The sequence below is a fragment of the Chanodichthys erythropterus genome, chromosome 4 (genome assembly GCF_024489055.1).
Source record: "Chanodichthys erythropterus isolate Z2021 chromosome 4, ASM2448905v1, whole genome shotgun sequence".
NCBI classification, from domain to species: Eukaryota; Metazoa; Chordata; class Actinopteri; order Cypriniformes; family Xenocyprididae; genus Chanodichthys; species Chanodichthys erythropterus.
This window is the reverse complement of record NC_090224.1, coordinates 4,589,086-4,597,165: the sequence shown is the minus strand read 5'-3', so window position 1 is coordinate 4,597,165 and position 8,080 is coordinate 4,589,086.

The window sequence follows — 8,080 nt, the reverse complement described above, 5'->3', positions numbered from 1 at the left end:
AGATGTTTTTGTTGAAATCCGATGACTCAGTGAGGCCTGCATAGCCAGCTGAAATCACGTGACTTTGGCGCTCCGAACCGCAGATTCACGCTGATTCATAACGCTCTGAAGCTTCCTGAAGCAGTGTTTTGAAATCGGCCATCACTATATAAGTCGTTATTATGTATTTTTTGGCGCACCAAAAGTATTCTCGTCGCTTATAATATTAATATTGAACAACTGTAGTCACATGAACTGATTTAAATATGTTTTTAGTACATTAATGGATCTTGAGAGAGGAAATGTCATTGCTGGCTATGGAGGCCTCACTGAGACATCGGATTCCGAAGATTAATGAGGGTGAGTAATAAATGACATTATTTTCATTTTTGTGCGAACTAACCCTTTAAAGCGAATTGTAATATATAGAGAGAGCATTTAATATTGTAAGCCTACATATATTGTAATGCATATTATAAGCCTATTTAATCATGACTCAAGTGTTCTTGTTTGTTTGCCGTGTATCCTACTTTAAAGCAACGCACGATTATAGTGTTTATATGAATTAATACAGTACACGAGTAAACCTATATTAAATATAAAAACTTCATTGGCGCATTAATGTTAAGTATGGCAGGATAAAGTTATTTAAAACAATATTTAAAGTTCAAAAAACAAGGTTTTGGTGCAGCACTTACAATGGAGGTAAATGGAAATTTTTATATAAACACTAAAAACTTATTATTATTTGAACTGTAAAGCTGTTTAAATAATTTTAGAGTCATTTTAGGATTTACATGCCATGGTGAAAATAGATTAAAAAAAATAGTAGGCCTAGGCCTAATACACATTTAAACACATTTTTCACATTAATATCATATTAAACGTATATTGTTCATATATTGGAATTTGCTTTTGAAATAGTATGTTCTCGCTATTACTGTAATCGAGATTTTGGCTTTTGTAAAGCGAAGAATTGGAAACTTTAAATCAACTTTATGCCACCGATTGGGCTGAATCCGGTATATTCTTTTAATGTTATGAGGATGTAATGCTTCTTTAAACCAGAAGAGGGCGATAGAGGTTAAGCTGGCTCTTCATCTGCGCAAACCCTTCCTCTCTCAAACAAAGGAATCTGGTGTGATGCTGATTTAAAAAGAAAAAAAAAAACACCCAAATGACTTTGATAAACACAATGCATGCATCAAATATTTCTTAAAACATAAGTGAACCATAATTTCTTAATTTAAGGAAGTAGTACATTAAAATAATATTAGCAACAAACCAACAAACAAAAAGTAATGGCCAATATCTTCAGATAAAGGAAAATAAGGGAGGTGGTGTGTATTACAGCCTAGAATAACAAGTATTGTGCAAATTAGGCTTAAATGTTACCTGTGCAGTACAGTTGTTGTCACGCCATGTGCTAGAGGTTGGAGCAACTTGAACTCATTCAATCTACATGATGTCATTGAAGTATTGTGTGTTGTGGCTTCTCTGGCCAGTGTGAAGTGTTCAGGAGGTTGAGAAAGGGACTGAGGGTATTGTTTAGTGGCCGTCGGATGAGATGCTGTCATCCTGTCCTTTTATTTTTTGTTGTTCAATGGTGATGGCGAGAAATGAGAAACAGACGAGGGTTTAGGGTGACTGGAGGGACCCAGGGCTTTGATGAGGTCATCAGGAATGGTTACGCATTACAGAAACTGCAGGGCGGTCGTGACATTTCTGTATCTCTGTGTACCGGGTTACAGTTTGTGAATAAATTGTAAGTTAGAAGCTGATGCAATAAAATCACACGAGTTGTTAATAGCAATGTGAGGCATTACGCAGACAGGAAGGCTTTTGTTTTGTACGCCCTGTCAGCAGCGTTCCTTCGAAATACTCATTTTAAATGCATCATCATTCTCTTTTTTGTTGGTGACAAAGTTTCTCTGAAATTTGTATTAGATCTCTCTTTTTCTTCCTCTCCCCCTCTCTTTCTCTCCCTGTAACCATGGTAACTGCCTGGAAATAGGCTAGGAATGGTAGAGGTGGTTGCAGTTTTTAGTAATGGCCAGAATTTGGGTCATAATATCTGTATATTGGTCTATAAATTGCACCGTGTTCCAGATAACTTATTTCATTAATCAGAATGATTCCCTGGCCAGCCCTTTTCAAACGTGGCTATGGGCGATTCTTCACATGCATGCGAGCACAGCTCCTCTGAGACCCTTCAGAGGAGACAAAGAGATCTCACTGCTGCTGGTGCAACAGTCTGAGGTGTTTGATTCAGGTTTTTTTTTTTTTTCACCTCTAGCACTTAAAGAATGGAGACCATTAAAAATATTCTCTGGCACATAATGTGAATAGTTCATCCCTAAAGTAAATTGTTAAATGGTTTGTGTATGCTGATAAGATGCCTTACATGTTCCCTCTCTCTCAAATCAGAACATTTAAGATGTAAAATGCCGGCCCTATTTTAACAGTGTCATTTTCACACACTGCAATTGTTGAAACTGTGAGTCCCTGTAGCTGGTTTGAGGGATCCTGTGCCTTACAAACTATCCAGAGCAGGTTTTCAATTCCCAATTAACATATTCAGTTTCTTCAAGTGCAACAACAAAAATATGACAATTTAAGAATCAATTTTGTTGTGGTGAGTGGAGCCTTTCAGCAAAGTATGTGACCTTGTGCTTTAACTTCAGCTTGAACACCACTGAGCTACGAGTCAGAGGGCTGTAAACTTGCCTTCAATAAAACAAGAAATTAATATTGAGTAACTTAAAATTTAGAAACAATATTGTGTTTTTTCTTTGCCACCGAAAGTTCCAAACAATGTCAAAGTGGGTTAACTGCCACACGCCCCCGGGCAGTATATAGTGGTGTTTCAAAGAACAAATGACTGAATGATTAAAATTACTTACTCATAAAGGCACTGATTTTTTTTTTTTGGTTAACCCACTCAAAATTCACTTGTTTTGTTTCCAAATTGATCAGTGTTATTGAACAAATCAGTACAATCACTCATTCATAATGACAGTCATTGTTTTCATTCCTGAATGAATCAAGAATTGGTTGAGAGAATAATTCAATGGCACACAAGAATTAGTTTTGTTTCCGAATGAATCTGTTCTTGAATTAATCTGTTGAATGATACATATGGTCCATTTATAAAGACAACTGCTGCATCCCAGTTGACCTACTTATACTATGCCCTACAAGTATATACTGCTTTTTATAGAAAATTAGATACTTTTGAGTGTGTAGCAGAAGAGTTGGCAAGCTTTGGGACATACTACTTCATCATAATTATGTCTTTAATGGACCGCTCTGTCACTTAGTTATGTGTATCCTGTCTCTGTTAAAACTACCCTGTCAATCATCTTGTCACAGTTCAAATCCCCCATAGTTAATTTAATTTCCTAACGTAGCAGACAGAAATGTAGTAGCGCATTGATCTGCCAGTCGCGTGTCTTTGCGTCAGGTTAGATACTTATAATTATTAGAATAATTATTAGATTATTAATCACTCAAACCCCTTTATCTAAACTTCTCTACCTAACACATTGATCTCGCACACATCTTTTTATTTGAGTATGTAGTTCTAATTGAATCCTTGTACAACATGCAATGGGTTGTGGGCAATATTAGTTGATAGAGTGTGCATGGATCTGGACTTTGAATTCTACCTGGAAATGGTAGATCATACAGGTGTCTTTGGAATACTCATTTTAACATACAACGATTTGGGACAAGTTTTGGGGGTAACACATTACAAGTAACTTGAGTTATGTAATCAGATTACTTTTTTTCAAGTAATTAGTAAAGTAACGCATTACTTTTTCAATTTACAACAAAATATCTGTTACTTTTTCAAATAAGTAACGCAAGTTACTTTGTTTTCACATTTACTGACATCTCTCCTGTCCCCATGTTGAGAGAAATAAAGTGCAGAGGTGTTTGTGTGCGCATGTATTGACTAATTGTGAACATGCATTTACTCATCTCACTTGCATGAAAACATTCAGTATTTCTCAAAATGAATAAAAACAGTGAAATGCAATCTCAGGATTTTAAGCAAACCTGTAATAATTAAATATATTAAATGACTCAAATAGCCTTTATGTATTTAATCTCACTTTAGTAACCAATGTCTTTGCTGCTGACCATCAATGACCTAATTCAACCATACTAATAAGAAAAATGTTTTGAACTTCCTTTTCCTGTATCCTGTTCTTCTTTAATCTTCTTCAGAATGGCAGCACAGCTGAAAGATTTGTTTGAGCTGCGCCCTCTACTGTACAGGTGTAAATATGCATTTCCTTCAACCTGAGGCTTATTCATTTCACTTTTGGTGTGAAAGGGCCTTTACATTTGCTAAAAATTAACTTTTTTGTGGTAACTAAAAAACAAACAAACAAGCAAGCCCAGTCCAGGTGAAAAAAAGTAACGCAAAAGTAATGTAACCCATTACTTTTCATAGAAAGTAATTAAGTAGCACAATTAGTTACTTTTTTACAGAGTAACGCAATATTGTAATGCATTACTTTTAAAAGTAACTTTCCCCAACATTGTTTAGGACACACTAATTCTAATTTTGAATACTATTTAGGATGTATAGTATGCAAACTGGGACAAAGAATTTTTTTTTTTTTTTTTCCTGAATGAATCAGTGAAAAAAATCAGTTGAGTGAAAGATTCAGTGATAAATTGTAAAAAGTCACTTGTTTGACGTAAATACCTGCTGAAAAACTCCCCACCACTAATTAGCAGACTGCAAATCTTCAAACACAGAAAAGCAGTGCAATGCAATCAGTGAAAAGCCCCAGTATTTTTGCACTCGCTGGAGCAGATTAAAGATACTGACTGCACAACTATGCTAAATACACAAGAAAGATTGTCATGCTGTTTTATTCTGAAAAAAAATTCTTAAATTCAATGAAGGAAAATGTAAGTGAGAAAGAATCTAAATGACTGAAAGAGAGAGAAGGGGAGAGGCAAAGCTCAACCCTATTGTTGTGATCGCCCGTGTGTATGTGAGTGGGTGACATGGCGTGGGTGGAAAGGTAATGGCTTTGAGCATGTGGAGTGAACATCTCCCCGCATAACACAGGAGCTTCAGACTCTCCGCTTCAAAACTGATGAGTCATCTTGCAACACCCTGTTTGTTCATTTTTAGTCAGACATGGCCCAGAGAGCGCACTGTAGCCTCTCACCTACAGAAATCTAATTAGAGAGTCTGGATGTACAGGATTTCATCCGTTTAATCCAGCTAACAGGGGCTAAATGCACACAGACACTAGCAGACCACATGGGGGGAAAGATAGCCTGTGACTGCATTATTGTATCCTGTTTGCATAGCTTTATCATCTGAAGAATGCTAATTTACAAACTTATACATTCTCATGGGCCTTTAACTTTTTTAAAGGAACATGTTTGCTGTGGAGAAGCTTTGATATTTTTAATTCATTTGAGATTGAGTGCATGATCCATCATTTCAACAGCTCGTAGGGTGTCAGCGGTATCACAACAACACCTTTGAACAGCAACACTCTCACATTGCTTTGTGGTGAGGTGTTTTCAAGCTTTGTTTCCAGCACAGCACTAATTCCTGTGGTTCTTCCTGTGCTAACTCATTAATTATAGATATTTAGCGTATTTAGACATAGACATGTGTATATACAAAAGCACTTGAGTTTACAGGTTACATTTTTTTTTTTTTTATAAACCGCACAAAGGATTTGCTTCAATGGCCAGGCCATTGTCCCTGTCCCAGCACTTCATTATAATGTACAAACTTCATAATGTGTACAAATGGATTAGATCTCTTGTTGTGCTGATCTTAGTGCACTCATGTGCTGTAATTATTTTTAGAAAGACCATCTGTTATCTAATAAGTTAAAAAAAAAAGTGCATGCATTTTGAAAGTATCCTCAAACATTTTGATGACAAGATTCAGAGGGATTTTTCTTATCATTAATCACTGATAAATCTAGTACAAATGTCGTTTCCTTCTCTGTACATTCTCATTTTTCACATAAACCTCATCACTATGATAATAGTGCAGTAAACACAACACTGTTATTGTTTGACTGGTTTGCTCTCAGTACAAGATGTGGCTGATCAAGAAACGTCTAAAGCTATTGGTTTGGCTCTGGTTTGAACTCTAAAACAACCCTTAACCACCCACACATACACACACACATATATATACATGCATAAACACCCTCTCTTGGCTTTAGCTGACAAATGAACAATAACAACCTGTCAAGCATGGAAGTTCTGTCTTTCATCTGAATGTCTGAAGATGTTCTGCAGAGTAACCACTTTCTGTCCAGAATTTTAAGGAGAACCCTGCCAAAAGAAGCTTAAAGGATTAGTTCAACCAAATATGACAGTTTTGTCATCGTTCACTCACCCTCATGTCATTCAAAACCTCTCAAATTTCCTTCAGAAATTTTGAATAATGTGCTGGTCATTCTTTTCCTTGCTGTCACAATAAATGGGGACTGATGTTTTCAGTAACTGAAAGTAAGCTAAGCTAAGTTTCTGCTTTCCAGTGAAGCAGATGCATCTTAAAGGCGGGGTAGGTGATTTGCCTCAAAAACATTTTTGTTATGCTGGTTGAAAGTCTTCACATTCTAATAGCAATCACTAGTTAAAAGGTCATGAAACCCCAAAACACATTTTTTGAGATGTGAACAGATATGCACATGGTTGCACGTCACTGAAAAAAATAAAAGCACTCAAAAATGTAATCAAGAAGTGGAAACTGAGTATATATTTAATCACGTCTTCTTCAAATGAAATAGGCCTATATGTTCAAATAAGGACATGTGCCTGGTCATGAATGCAATGATATGTGGAATTATACTGATACACAGAAGACAATGATGTAGTCCAAAAATTCAAAGAACAATGGACCAAAAAAGTAACAATGCCTTTCTTCTTTTTGTGTTAAACTGATGCGTTGCTTTTTTAGAGACTGTAGTGTTTGTAAATGTAATGAAAACATTCAAAAATGCCCTCAAATGTTGTTTTGTTTTGTTTTTTTCTCCATGATCATATTTTAATTTTCATATGTCTATATACTTACAGTGTTGCAGGTCTGTGTTTTATTGGCTTTTTCCCACTTTTCTCACCCTCTACTCTCTTACTTTTCCACTGCTTTATACGCTCATTTCTTGAGACTTTTTCAACTCAGAGGTGCACGACCAGGCTAAAACAAGCGGGGTGTAGGATCATGAAATGTTCGTCCGATAGGATGTCCTACCTGCCTGTCAACTAATGTGTTTCCATACTTCCACGCACCCTTCTCACGCAGATATCACACATCACACGTTTCATGCTATGCAGCAGAGACAGAAGCCAGTCTCGAGCACCGCAACCAAAACAGCAGCCACTTTCTACAGTTCCTCCTGAACCAAAACAATGAGGTTATGCTGCGTTCATGCCATAACTACTGTAATTTGGAAGAGATAGTGTCCCGTGATGTTGGTTATACATGGTTTGTGACTCGAATTTATGAGTTTCAATGGCAACACTGTCAATGCTGAAATGAATCTGCAGCAGTTGGCTGGTACAGGTCACTGCTCTTTAAGTTGTTTACGTTCATCATTATTATAATGTCATGTGCTTTGAGACATGTTTATCTCCTTACTAGGGGTGGGACAAAATATCGATATGGCGATATATCGTCATCCTTCTCTGTGCGATACGAGAATCGTATCGCTGCGCCAAATATCGACATTTTAATTTAAAAAAATAAAGCGCTATATATAGATTTCTTCGCTCATAACGTCCTACTTCAAGGCGGCGCTCGACACATGAATGCGGGAAACGTGAACTTAATAACCTCTTTTTCTTAGGCTAGTTAACTTAACAGATGGCGGTCAGCAGTGTGAGTAAAATACATGCCCCAGTCACGTTGAAGTTCAAAGTCTTGACGCACTTTTATACCATTGATGTAATAGTCGTAGACATCTTTGACGTTCTTCACCGAGCGCTTACACGGGAGCATTTGAAAGCATATATTAGGGATCCTCTGATAGACGCCTGCTTTCGAACGCTCCCGTGTATATCTAAGCGCTTGAAGAACGTCAAAGGGTCTGTTTGCACCTGG